An 11,817-nucleotide genomic window follows, 5' to 3' on the forward strand; every position below is an offset into this window, starting at 1 on the left:
CAGGTTCTTCATCTATAAAACCAGTATGAACATAGCAATCTCATGAGGCTGTAGTAAAAATTTACAAAATACGGTAAAGAGCACACTATGTGGCAGGTTATTAGACTGTGTCAGATGATTACACACCCTTTGCATTTAGCAAATCTTGATGAATAAACAAGTTCTGACTGGATCTACCACTTAATGTTTCTTTTTCTCTTCCCCCAGTGACTAGAATCTCCTTGCACCATTACGCACCAGAAATCAAAGACTATGAGAGTTCATCATAAGTTTGCTTGAGCTACTGGGGGGGACAAGAGAGCTGGACACCTTAAACTATCCAAGAAATGAACTACAGTAACTATGGACATAAGCCCTACTGCTGGCTGACAGCTGAGCAAATGTCTGTGTGTGAGTGTGGAAGGGAGCAGAGTGCCAGGGGTGCTGATGTCACTGCCTGAAGGGAGTCTGACTTTTTCATCAACAGCTGATACCATGGGATGGAGATTTGCAAAATTTGGTCAGCAAAGAAACCACAATCTGATGGAACACAAAGTGTAGTGGGATACTTGATGCTCGGGATGAAGCTATGTTGACCTGAGTTGAGTCTCAGATCTACTTCTGGAATAACAGTTTATAAATTTTGCTTTTTTGTAAAGCCTCTCTTTGCAATCATAAGGAATGGCACGAGGGGCGCCTGGGTGGCTCAGTCAGTTAAGCAACTGACTTTGGCTCAGGTCATGATCTCACGATTTGTGAGTTCGAGTCCTGCATCAGATGAGCTTAAGCCCTGCTTCAGGTAAGCCCTGCTTCTCTCTCTCTCTCTCTCTCTCTCTCTCTCTCTCTCTCTGTCCCTCATGGGATTCCCTCTCTGCCCCTCTCTGCCCTCATGCCCTTTTGACCTCTCTGTCAAAAAAAAAGAAAAGAAAAGAAGAGAAAAGAAAAGAAAAGGTGCGTGAGCATGTCCAGTGGCAATCACACTCATTCATACCTGTGTGACTACTCTTGCATTACTTTTTAAAGTTCTTGAAAGGATATGTGTTCATGTTTGTTTTTTCTAGGCTTTTTAAAGGTATTGTTGTTGATCTTGATTTCTATTTCCATTGAGTGATGTGTCCTATTTATGGTGTAATCCTAAGATTAGAGTTGAACAGGTAGCTTGTTAAATGAAGATTCCTGGGCCCTGTCCCAGACATACTGGGAGTGGGAACAAGGAATTGCCACTTTTAACAAACTTACTATTAAATACCATAACTTAAGTTTTGAGACCATGTTATATTCATTTTAAATATTTTCCTAAATTAAGGTTTATAGCAAATTCTATGTGGTATATTTAAAACTGATTTTAAGAGGAGAAACTAAAGTTCAGCAAGACTAAGGAATTCAGCAAAATGAGACAGCTACAAAGTACACACTGGTTCCCAAATATGTGATTTATCTACCATGTCTCAATGCATCTGAATTTTGTGAAAGGTTAAGCTCTTTGCAAGCCTGTTAGTTTTTATCCTTGTGAAAGCTATCATACCTCAGTCTAGGTCAAATAGTAGTAGTATTGAAGCTGAGAAAACCCTGGCTGCCTGATAAGAATAGCTGTGTCCTGGGCAAAACAGATGGGGCTGGTTAATTCTAGAATGGGGCAAAAGGACCATAGGAAGAAGTCATCCAAAAGAACATAAAGACAGGCATTTGGACAATTTTCATTACAATACTTTGTTAGGCATCTACTGATGTTAGGAAAACTATAGGTCCTCTGTTTATGAAGGCAGAAGTAACCTGAATATGGGCTTAATGACATACAATTTAATGGACTCTGATTTTATAAAGAAGGCATGAAACATTTGCTTCTGTAAGTTGGAGAGCCATGATATAGCCTTTTGCCACTGAGCTCTTCCCTTCCTCTGATGCCAGGGCACTGCTACCCACATCACTGATTCACGTGAGAAACATCATGCCATGGTTCCCCCATTGATGCCAGCTGCTGTTCTGGGAACAGCAAGTCTGCTGCTTCAGCTACTGAACTGGAAAATCCTTGCTGTCCTCGTTGAATTGCACCTAAGTGAAGGCTCATTTTGCCCTCAGGATCTTGAATACCATCATGGGAGAGAGCTCTTGTTTAAGACGTATATCCTCATTGATGACACTCAGCTGCTGCCGGGGAAAACCTCCGAGATCCAGCATGCCAAGAAATAAGCAGCACACCAGACAAAAACTGACTCGGCAATGATGAAAACCCTCAGGGAAAAATGTATGTCTGCTGTGAAGCAGTCCCACAAGATATCATTAAATTGCACAACACAAATCTCATTTTATGAGTTTGGCAATGGGGAATCTACTCTAACATTACATTAGATTACAATATTTTCTGAATGTTGAATAGAGTTTGGAACAACCAGGATACAGGAATTTAATGTAGAGAGGAGACAGAGGAGGGTCCTCAAGAAAAAAATAGATATCAGAGATAATGTTTTAAATTTTGAAGCTTTCAAATATTGTTACTATATTGATGCCCACCCTCCTGTTTTGTGGTTGTGATACAATTGCATCTTACTTATTTTGCTGCAGACTTTCAACAATGATTTGTAGATTCCAAATGTTGTCTTCCAAACACCTAGTGTTTGTTGGTTTTACCAATTATCTTTCAACTTCAGTAAATCATTCAATCTCTTTGAACCTTAGCTTCTGTGGCAAATTGTATTTGCAAAAGATGCTGCAACAATATCCCATATGCCACATGCCCATCTAGAACACTGCCACTCCCTTTACAATATGTGGACTCTAATCCCCCTCCTATTTAATCTGGGTGGGTTTGCAACTCATTTTTAATGAACAGTATGAGTTGGAAGTAATTCTGCTGGACTTCTAAGGCTCAAACGTGAAAGGCAATGCTCCGTCTGCCTTTTTCACTAGGACACTAGCTCGTGAACCCTTGGGCATGCATGTAAAAAGTCCAATTATCCTGGGGCTTTCATGCTCCAAGGATGCCGAGTCATGAGGGGGGCTGTGTATAGATGTTTTTTTTTTTTTTTCTGTTAGCAGCCTTAGTTTTCAAGTCCTGCCAGCCCAGATGAATGAGACTCACATAATAATAGCCCCTGCCATCACTTCACCCTAAACCTCCAAATCGCCCAGCTGTTTCCAAGTATTATGGGAAAGAAACAAGTATTCCCTATTGTGCTTTTTCCAAATTTCTGACCCACATAATGTATGGGCAGAATAAAATGGTTCTTTTACAACATTAAACTTCTAGTGTTTGTTGTGTTATGTTTGTAACTGGATACAGTTATAAATGGGACAGCCTTCAAGCAATGTTAAGGGAGTCAAATGAGTTTATGCACAGAAAAACTTCCTAAATTGTAAAGTGCATCTGTCATATGTGAAGATCATTCTCTTTGGGCTGCCATGTAACTCAAGGCCTATAGGTATTACAGGTACCTACTCCAACACAACTTCCACATTCAAAAACCATTTTTCCTTCATCCTATAGAAACCTTAGCTTGTTGGAAGAGCTTGTCATCAATCAAAAATAGTAATTTCTGCATAATTATCAAATCATACATATATGCACTCTTATGTACATACATATATGTATATATAATATATACACACATATATACAAAGACATCTGCGTGCACAGGATATATTGTCATGTTTTTCACTGACAAATTAATCTCATTAGGAAGTGCATTTACTAGAGAAACATTTTTGCAAATAGAGGCAGTCAGTAATAATCTAATATATATATAGATTGAACATGAAAAAAAATTCATGCATTTTTGTATCAGAGAGCTTTTTTTTTTTTAAAGAACTTAGGTTGATTTCGGCTCTGCTAACATTTTTTTCACTAAAAAAAAATTTTATAATTTTATGTAAAAGTATTTTCCTTCTAAGATACATTCTAAATGAATAGTCTTCCCTTTTTTCATTGCTTCTCTGGCCTTGTAAAAGCCCCCAAGGCATATAAGGCCTTGGAAATGACTAGAATACAAGTTCTTGAACAGCTTCAGGATCCTTCTTCAGTTTTTGTCCATGATTTTATTTCTTTCTAAGTTAGCTTCATTCTTTCCTCTCTCTAAAGATGAATCTTTTCCACATCCAGAAACCTGAGTCATAAGTATACTCAAGAAGTACGTCTTAGTCCACCTACACCTGCCTAAATAACCCAGAAAACCGCCAGAGGATTAGCAGAACGGAGTCACCGGACCCAAGTGCAGACGAGAGGCCCACGGAAGAGGGTAGGAAGGGCGGCGAGGCGGTGCGCGCTCCACGGACTGGCGGGAGGGAGCCGGGGCGGAGGGGCGGCTCGCCAGCCAAGCAGAGCCCCCGAGTCCGGCTGGCAAAAGCGGAGGGGCCTGACGGACTGTGTCCGACAGCAAGCGCGACTTAGCGTCTGGGAGGTCATAAGTTAACAGCTCTGCTCGGGAAGCGGGAAGGCTGGAGGACAAAGGGAGGGTGAGCTGCGGAGCCCCCGGACGACAGAGCTCAGTTTGGCGGGGAACAAAGGCGCTCGCCAGCGCCATCTCCCCCGCCCATCCCCCAGCCAAAATCCCAAAGGGAACTGGTTCCGGCCAGGGAAATTGCTCGCTCCGCACAAACACCCAACTCTGTGCTTCTGCGGAGCCAAACCTCCGGCAGTGGATCTGACTCCCTCCGGCTGCCACAGGGCCCCTCCTGAAGTGGATCACCTAAGGAGAAGCGAGCTAAGCCTGCCCCCCCTGCCACCGTGCACCTTGCCTTCCCACCCCAGCTAATACGCCAGATCCCCAGCATCACAAGCCTGGCAGTGTGCAAGTAGCCCAGACGGGCCACGCCACCCCACAGGGAATCCCGCCCCTAGGAGAGGGGAAGAGAAGGCACACACCAGTCTGACTGTGGCCCCAGCGGTGGGCTGGGGGCAGACATCAGGTCTGACTGCGGCCCCACCCACCAACTCCAGTTATACACCACAGCACAGGGGAAGTGCCCTGCAGGTCCTCACCACACCAGGGACTATCCAAAATGACCAAGCGGAAGAATTCCCCTCAGAAGAATCTCCAGGAAATAACAACAGCTAATGAGCTGATCAAAAAGGATTTAAATAATATAACAGAAAGTGAATTTAGAATAATAGTCATAAAATTAATCGCTGGGCTGGAAAACAGTATACAGGACAGCAGAGAATCTCTTGCTACAGAGATCAAGGGACTAAGGAACAGTCACGAGGAGCTCAAAAGCGCTTTAAACGAAATGCAAAACAAAATGCAAACCACCACGGCTCGGATGGAAGAGGCAGAGGAGAGAATAGGTGAACTAGAAGATAAAGTTATGGAAAAAGAGGAAGCTGAGAAAAAGAGAGATAAAAAAATCCAGGAGTATGAGGGGAAAATTAGAGAACTAAGTGATACACTAAAAAGAAATAATATACGCATAATTGGTATTCCAGAGGAGGAAGAGAGAGGGAAAGGTGCTGAAGGGGTACTTGAAGAAATAATAGCTGAGAACTTCCCTGAACTGGGGAAGGAAAAAGGCATTGAAATCCAAGAGGCACAGAGAACTCCCTTCAGACGTAACTTGAATCGATCTTCTGCACGCCATATCATAGTGAAACTGGCAAAATACAAGGATAAAGAGAAAATTCTGAAAGCAGCAAGGGGTAAACGTGCCCTCACATATAAAGGGAGACCTATAAGACTCGTGACTGATCTCTCTTTTGAAACTTGGCAGGCCAGAAAGAATTGGCACGAGATTTTCAGGGTGCTAGACAGCAAAAATATGCAGCCGAGAATCCTTTATCCAGCAAGTCTGTCATTTAGAATAGAAGGAGAGATAAAGGTCTTCCCAAACAAACAAAAACTGAAGGAATTAGTCACCACTAAACCAGCCCTACAAGAGATCCTAAGGGGGACCCTGTGAGACAAAGTCCCAGAGACATCACTACAAGCATAAAACATACAGACATCACAATGACTCTAAACCCGTATCTTTCTATAATAACACTGAATGTAAACGGATTAAATGCGCCAACCAAAAGACATAGGGTATCAGAATGGATAAAAAAACAAGACCCATCTATTTGCTGTCTACAAGAGACTCATTTTAGACCTGAGGACACCTTTAGATTCAGAGTGAGGGGATGGAGAACTATTTATCATGCTACTGGAAGCCAAAAGAAAGCTGGAGTAGCCATACTTATATCAGACAAACTAGACTTTAAATTAAAGGCTGTAACAAGAGATGAAGAAGGACATTATATAACAGTTACAGGGTCTATCCATCAGGAAGAGCTAACAATTATAAATGTCTATGCGCCGAATACCGGAGCCCCGAAGTATATAAAACAATTACTCATAAACAGAAGCAACCTTATTGATAAGAATGTGGTAATTGCAGGGGACTTTAACACCCCACTTACAGAAATGGATAGATCATCTAGACACACGGTCAATAAAGAAACAAGGGCCCTGAATGAGACATTGGATCAGATGGACTTGACAGATATATTTAGAACTCTGCATCCCAAAGCAACAGAATATACTTTCTTCTCGAGTGCACATGCAACATTCTCCAAGATAGATCATATACTGGGTCACAAAACAGCCCTTCATAAGTTTACAAGAATTGAAATTATACCATGCATACTTTCAGACCACAATGCTATGAAGCTTGAAATCAACCACAGGAAAAAGTCTGGAAAACCTCCAAAAGCGTGGAGGTTAAAGAACACCCTACTAACAAATGAGTGGGTCAACCAGGCAATTAGAGAAGAAATCAAAAAATATATGGAAACAAACGAAAATGAAAATACAACAATCCAAACGCTTTGGGACGCAGCGAAGGCAGTCCTGAGAGGAAAATACATTGCAATCCAGGCCTATCTCAAGAAACAAGAAAAATCCCAAATGCAAAATCTAACAGCACACCTAAAGGAAATAGAAGCAGAACAACAAAGGCAGCCTAAACCCAGCAGAAGAAGAGAAATAATAAAGATCAGAGCAGAAATAAACAATATAGAATCTAAAAAAACTGTAGAGCAGATCAACGAAACCAAGAGTTGGTTTTTTGAAAAAATAAACAAAATTGACAAACCTCTAGCCAGGCTTCTCAAAAAGAAAAGGGAGATGACCCAAATAGATAAAATCATGAATGAAAATGGAATTATTACAACCAATCCCTCAGAGATACAAACAATTATCAGGGAATACTATGAAAAATTATATGCCAACAAATTGGACCACCTGGAAGAAATGGACACATTCCTGAACACCCACACTCTTCCAAAACTCAATCAGGAGGAAATAGAAAGCTTGAACAGACCATAACCAGCGAAGAAATTGAATCGGTTATCAAAAATCTCCCAACAAATAAGAGTCCAGGACCAGATGGCTTCCCAGGGGAGTTCTACAAGCCATTTAAAGCAGAGATAATACCTATCCTTCTCAAGCTATTCCAAGAAATAGAAAGGGAAGGAAAACTTCCAGACTCATTCTATGAAGCCAGTATTACTTTGATTCCTAAACCAGACAGAGACCCAGTAAAAAAAGAGAACTACAGGCCAATATCCCTGATGAATATGGATGCAAAAATTCTCAATAAGATACTAGCAAATCGAATTCAACAGCATATAAAAAGAATTATTCACCATGATCAAGTGGGATTCATTCCTGGGATGCAGGGCTGGTTCAACATTCGCAAATCAATCAACGTGATACATCACATTAACAAAAAAAAAGAGAAGAACCATATGATCCTGTCAATCGATGCAGAAAAGGCCTTTGACAAAATCCAGCACCCTTTCTTAATAAAAACTCTTGAGAAAGTCGGGATAGAAGGAACATACTTAAAGATCATAAAAGCCATTTATGAAAAGCCCACAGCTAACATCATCCTCAACGGGGAAAAACTGAGAGCTTTTCCCCTGAGATCAGGAACACGACAGGGATGCCCACTCTCACCGCTGTTGTTTAACATAGTGCTGGAAGTTCTAGCATCAGCAATCAGACAACAAAAGGAAATCAAAGGCATCAAAATTGGCAAAGATGAAGTCAAGCTTTCGCTTTTTGCAGATGACATGATATTATACATGGAAAATCCGATAGACTCCACCAAAAGTCTGCTAGAACTGATACATGAATTCAGCAAAGTTGCAGGATACAAAATCAATGTCCAGAAATCAGTTGCATTCTTATACACTAACAATGAAGCAACAGAAAGACAAATAAAGAAAATGATCCCATTCACAATTGCACCAAGAAGCATAAAATACCTAGGAATAAATCTAACCAAAGATGTAAAGGATCTGTATGCTGAAAACTATAGAAAGCTTATGAAGGTAATTGAAGAAGACTTAAAGAAATGGAAAGACATTCCCTGCTCATGGATTGGAAAAATAAATATTGTCAAAATGTCAATACTACCCAAAGCTATCTACACATTCAATGCAATCCCAATCAAAATTGCACCAGCATTCTTCTCGAAACTAGAACAAGCAATCCTAAAATTCACATGGAACCACAAAAGGCCCCGAATAGCCAAAGTAATTTTGAAGAAGAAGACCAAAGCAGGAGGCATCACAATCCCAGACTTTAGCCTCTACTACAAAGCTGTAATCATCAACACAGCATGGTATTGGCACAAAAACAGACACACAGACCAATGGAATAGAATAGAAACCCCAGAACTAGACCCACAAACGTATGGCCAACTCATCTTTGACAAAGCAGGAAAGAACATCCAATGGAAAAAAGACAGCCTCTTTAACAAATGGTGCTGGGAGAACTGGACAGCAACATGCAGAAGGTTGAAACTAGACCACTTTCTCACACCATTTACAAAAATAAACTCAAAATGGATAAAGGACCTAAATGTGAGACAGGAAACCATCAAAACCTTAGAGGAGAAAGCAGGAAAAGATCTCTCTGACCTCAGCCGTAGCAATCTCTTACTCGACACATCCCCAAAGGCAAGGGAATTAAAAGCAAAAGTGAATTACTGGGACCTTATGAAGATCAAAAGCTTCTGCACAGCAAAGGAAACAACCAACAAAACTAAAAGGCAACCAACGGAATGGGAAAAGATATTTGCAAATGACATATCGGACAAAGGGCTAGTATCTAAAATCTATAAAGAGCTCACCAAACTCCACACCCGAAAAACAAATAACCCAGTGAAGAAATGGGCAGAAAACATGAATAGACACTTCTCTAAAGAAGACATCCAGATGGCCAACAGGCACATGAAAAGATGTTCAGCGTCACTCCTTATCAGGGAAATACAAATCAAAACCACACTCAGGTATCACCTCACGCCAGTCAGAGTGGCCAAAATGAACAAATCAGGAGACTATAGATGCTGGAGAGGATGTGGAGAAACGGGAACCCTCTTGCACTGTTGGTGGGAATGCAAATTGGTGCAGCCGCTCTGGAAAGCAGTGTGGAGGTTCCTCAGAAAATTAAAAATAGACCTACCCTATGACCCAGCAATAGCACTGCTAGGAATTTATCCAAGGGATACAGGAGTACTGATGCATAGGGGCACTTGTACCCCAATGTTCATAGCAGCACTCTCAACAATAGCCAAATTATGGAAAGAGCCTAAATGTCCATCAACTGATGAATGGATAAAGAAATTGTGGTATATATACACAATGGAGTACTATGTGGCAATGAGAAAAAATGAAATATGGCCCTTTGTAGCAACGTGGATGGAACTGGAGAGTGTAATGCTAAGTGAAATAAGCCATACAGAGAAAGACAGATACCATATGGTTTCACTCTTATGTGGATCCTGAGAAACTTAACAGGAACCCATGGGGGAGGGGAAGGAAAAAAAAAAAAAGAGGTTAGAGTGGGAGAGAGCCAAAGCATAAGAGACTGTTAAAAACTGAGAACAAACTGAGGGTTGATGGGGGGTGGGAGGGAGGGGAGGGTGGGTGATGGGTATTGAGGAGGGCACCTTTTGGGATGAGCACTGGGTGTTGTATGGAAACCAATTTGTCAATAAATTTCATAAAAAAAAAAAAAAAAAAGAAGTACGTCTTATAGTATTAGTCACTAGACATCCAAAAGTCCAGGAGAAGTTCACGATGGTGATGGTTAAGTTGGTTAGGTGTCCTACTTTGGGTGAAGTCATGATCTCACTTTGACTTTGACCCCGCATCGGGCTCTCTGCTGTCAGCATAGAGCCTGATTCAGATCCTCTGTCTCCACCTCTCTCTGCCGCTTCCCCTCCCCTGCTCTTGTGTGTGTATGCATGCCCTCTCTCTCTCTCTCTCTCTCTTTTTGTCTCAAAAATAAATAAATATTAAAAAAATAGTTATAGGAAAAGAACAAACTTTTTTTTTGCCATATGTAGAATTACCATTTTCTTAAAGGGGCCCATATCATTCCTTACATTTTAAGTTAACTGGGTTTGGAATGGTATGGACATGTCACCTATCATAGACCTACATGAAGGTTCTTTAAAAATAACATGTATTTTATTGCTAAACCTCTACAGGCACACTGTTAGAAACAGTCTTCCTATATCCTTTCGGTTTATCTTTCTGTGTTATTCAGCTCTGCCAATGCTGCCAGTGGGCTTTGGTCCATGTGCATTTTTAAATGTTTCCTTTCTTAGTGCCAATCTATATGATATCATGCCTTCTCTGTAACACTTACTCACAACTTTGGCCTCATTATTAATGCATAGATCAGGATTCTTCTGTACTTTTAGTTTAGGTTGAAATGCCAGGAATTTAACTTAATAAGATCAAAGACAGCTCAAATAGTTGTAGGTTGTTTTTTCTATAGGTTATAAAGTAAAGCATTTCTAAAGACATTTGCATGTTAGGTCTGACTTCACAATAGATAGGCAGTTACTCTCCAGGGCCCACAGCAAAACTTGTCACAATTTTCACTTATATGTTTTTATGATGTGCAGTAAAAGGGTTGGCCTGACTAGTGAAGTATAAAGGAGAGATGGGTAACGGGATCCAAAAGAGGAAAAGGAGGCAGAGCTAAATATTATCTTTAGCTCTTTGGGTAGACATTTATCAGATTCTCACCTAGAGTCTTTCCATCCAAATTTGCAAGAACACCTGGTTGCCCAAAGCAATAATTTTAGATAGACACAACTTCAAGATTTAAAATAGAAACATCCTGAAGAAGGCCCCCTTTTTTCCACTTATGTCATTGCTTGAAGTCATTATTCTGTATCTCTGACAACCATTTCACACATGCTAGAGAAACCTAATATTAGTGTACTTCCATTTCTCCCTTTATGGCCATTGTGCTATTGCTTACATGCATTTTATTCTTACACACATAATAAAGCCTACAATATATTATTATTCTTGTTCAGAAAGTGAGATTCTATAGCCAAGCTTGATGGAAACATAGACAGCCCTTAATCTCAAGACTTCATCTTTGTCCCACTAATGCACCACTCTATGGATATTCCAAGTTTTCAAAGGAAACGTTCTCAGATTCCAAATGTGGTTGAAGGGGAAGAAGAGGAGAAGAAAGACTGCTGGATTTAAGAATTAGTGCTCTTGTATTCAAGTTAGGCAGGGAAAACACATGGGTATGTTCAGATTGTGAAATTCCTTACAGTATGCATTTACAATTTGTGAACATTTTTGTATGTGTTCCACAGCTCTACCAAAAGTTTCAAATTTTCAAAAGCCATATTTGGAAAAAGTTCAAAGAGAAAAGAGAGAAGAAAATTCTTTTTATCAACTGAGGTGTCAGACTTAGCAATTTATGATGATGTATGTTAACAACTTGTAAATTAATTTGCTGCATGGATTTGTTTAATGGAAAATTCATTTCACAAAAAAGAAAAAACGAGTTTCATATCAGATCACAACACAAAATTGGTTACGGG

Source organism: Lynx canadensis, chromosome X (assembly GCF_007474595.2).
Source record: "Lynx canadensis isolate LIC74 chromosome X, mLynCan4.pri.v2, whole genome shotgun sequence".
NCBI classification, from domain to species: domain Eukaryota; kingdom Metazoa; phylum Chordata; class Mammalia; order Carnivora; family Felidae; genus Lynx; species Lynx canadensis.